General features: G+C 40.1%; 1 pseudogene; it reads right to left on the reverse strand.

Moving 5' to 3' along the window:
• Nucleotides 1-1087: 1087 nt before the first annotated feature.
• LOC105303212 lies at nt 1088-2296 on the reverse strand (annotated as a pseudogene).
• Nucleotides 2297-3261: the final 965 nt, after the last annotated feature.

Genomic DNA, 3261 nt, shown 5'->3' on the forward strand with positions numbered 1-3261 from the left:
AATAAAATGATTACAGTAAGAAATGGAAGCAGGAAAAAAATTACATTTTGTTTAGCTGTATAATATAATATTTAATTTATTGAGTGTTTATTATGTGTTAGGTACTGTGCTCAGCAATTATTGCCTATTATCTCATAAAATAATACACAATTGGCATAATTTACATATAGGCAAGTCTATATCAATATTAATTGCTTATCAATTATAAAAATATGTAGCATAATTAAAAGCTCCCAACAAAGATTTATAAGTATTATAGTACCATGTGACCTTGGGGAAGTCATTATGTTGGTCCGTGCTTAAATGTCTTCATCTTTTCTCTTACTTTATAGGCTGCTAGTGTGTCTGAGATGTAATTCATAAAAGTTCTATCAAAATTGTAAATTATTCTATAGACATTAAATTAAGTCATTAAATGTTTCAGATTGTGCTGTGTAAATTTTACATAGGATATAATACTAGTTATACCTGGAATTCTTTTATTTTTAAATTTATTTTAATTAGTTTCAGGTATACAGTACATTGGTTAGACATCTGTATAGTTCATAAAACGATCCCCCCAATTGCTCCCTCCATCCCCTGTCTCTCCATCTAACTAATATATTGATGCTAACTGCATTCCCTATGCCATGCTCCCCATTCCCATGACCATCCTTCAGCTACTAATTTGTACTTCTTTAACCCTTCACCCCATTCTCCCATTCCTCCATCTCCCCTCTCCTCTGCCCTTCACCAAATTGTCCACTATATTAGTGTCTGTTTTTGGTTAGTTTGTTCTTTTTATTCCTTTGATTCTGCATATAAGTGAAATCATATAGTGTTTATCTTTCTCTGTCTGACTTAAATACCCTCTAAGTCCATCAAAGCAATGTCTTTTTCCATCTCCTTCCTTTTAGTCTCTGTGTGTCTTTTAATCTGAAGTTTCTTAGAGGTGACATGTAGGGGTCTTGTTTTCCTTTCTATTCATCCACTCTATATTTTAGTTGGAGCACTTAATTCTTTTCCATATGAGGTACTTATTGATAGGGATGTAGTTACCATTCTTTATTCCTGTTTTTGATACGTTTTTTTCTTTTTTTCTTTTTTCTTTTGGGTTCAGTGAACTTTACTGATGGTACATGACAAGGTAGGGCTCCCTAAGCCCTTCCCCTTCTTCATGGGGTATGGGATGGAAACTGGAGGTCAGAAGATTCTGTGTGTTGGGGGATCGATTTGGGGCAAGGACTCTCCAGGAGATAAAGGCCTCTTCCTCTCACTGGGGCTGATGGTCCAGGGGGCTCTTATTCCTTGGAGGCCACGTGGACCATAAGGTCCACCACCCTGTTGCTGTAGCCAAATTCATTGTCATACCAGGAAATGAGCTTGACAAAGTGGTCATTGAGGGCAATGCCAGCCCCAGCATCGAAGGTGTAAGAGTGTATATCACTGTTGAAGCCATGGTAAACAACCTGGTCTTCAGTAGAGCCCAGGATGCCCTTGAGGGGACCCTCTAATGCCTGCTTCACCACTTTCTTGATGTCACCTTATTTGGCAGCTTTCTCCAGGTGGCAGGTCAAATCCATAACTGACACATTGGGGGTAGGGACATGGAAGGCCATGCCAGTAAGCTTCCCATTCAGCTCAGGGATGACCTTACCCACAGCCTTGGCAGCGCCAGTAGAAGCAGAGATAATGTTCTGGGTAGCCCATTGGCCATCATGCCACAGCTTCTCAGGGGGCTACCCACGGTCTTCTGGGTGGCAGTGATGGCATGCACTATGGTCATGAGTCCTTCCATGATGTCAAAGTTGTCATGGATGACCTTGGCCAGGGGGGCCAAGCAGTTAGTGCAGGAGGCATTACTGACAATCTTGAGGGAATTGTCATACTTCTCATGGTTCACACCCATCACAAACATGAGGGCATCTGCAGAACGGGCAGATATGATGACCCGCTTGGCTCCACCCTTTAAGTGAGCCCCAGCCTTCTCCAGGGTGGTGAAGACACCAGTGGACTCCACAACATATTCAGCACCATCATCACCTCATTTGATGTTGGTGGGATCTCACTCCTGGTAGATGGTGATGGGCTTTCCATTGATGACAAGCTTCCTATTCTCAGCTTTGACTGTGCCTTTAAACTTGCCATGGGTGGAATCATACTGGAACATGTAGACCATGTAGTTGAGGTCAATGAAGGGGTTGTTGATGACAACAATGTCCACTTTGCCAGAGTGAAAAGCAGCCCTGGTGACCAGGTGCCCATTACAGCTCAATCCATTCACTCTGACCTTCACCATTGTGTCTCAGGGTTGTGGCTGGCACTGCACAGGAGGACACAGAGAGCCCATGATTTTTTTTAAAGAAGTCCCTCCAACTTTTCCTGTAATACTGGCTTGGTAGTGATAAATTCCTTTAGATTATTTTTGTCTAGGAAGATCTTTATCTGTCCTTCAACTCTAAATGATAGCTGGATAAAGTATCCTTGGTTGTAGATCTTGGGTCTTCATCTACAAGCATTTCTGTCCTGTGTTGTTTCTTTTGAGACATCAGCTGCCAGTCATATGGGTGTTCCCTTATAGGTAACTATCTGCTTTTCTCTTGCTGCTTTTAATATTCTTTCTTTGTATTTAAACTTTGGCATTTTAATTATGATGTGTCTTGGTGTGGGCCTCTTTGAATCCCTGTTTTTTGGGATTCTCTGAACTTCCTGGAGTTTTATGTCCATTTCCTTCACCAGGTTAGGGAAGTTTTTCATCATTATTTCTTCAAACAGCTGTTCAGCATCTTGTTTTCCTTCAGATATGCTGATCAGATGGATATTTTGACCTTTGATAGTGTCCCATATGCTCCTTAAATTATTTTTGTAGTCTTGGCATCTTATCTCTTGCCATTCTGATTGAGCATCCTTGGCTTTCCCATCCTCTAGATAGGGCATTTGATCCTTTTCTTTATTCACTTTGTTTATTCTTTGTCTATTCCATTTAATATACTTCTCATCTCAGATAATATGTTCTTCATTTCAGACTGGATTCCTTTTATAATTTCCATTTCCATTTTATGTTATTTATCTCTTTATTGTAGTTCTCATTGAATTTATCTACACTTCCCAAAAGTTCATTGAGCATCTTTATAACCAGTTTTTTGAACTCTGCATCTGTTAGATTACTTGACTCCATTATATCTGGATCTCTGTTCTGTTCTCTCATTTGGTTTCTACTTCTTTGTCTTCCCATTGTGGCTGCCTTTCCGTGTCTATTTCTATGTACCAAGCAAAGCTCCT

The sequence above is a fragment of the Pteropus vampyrus genome, unplaced genomic scaffold (assembly GCF_000151845.1).
Source record: "Pteropus vampyrus isolate Shadow unplaced genomic scaffold, Pvam_2.0 Scaffold302, whole genome shotgun sequence".
Taxonomy (NCBI): Eukaryota; Metazoa; Chordata; class Mammalia; order Chiroptera; family Pteropodidae; genus Pteropus; species Pteropus vampyrus.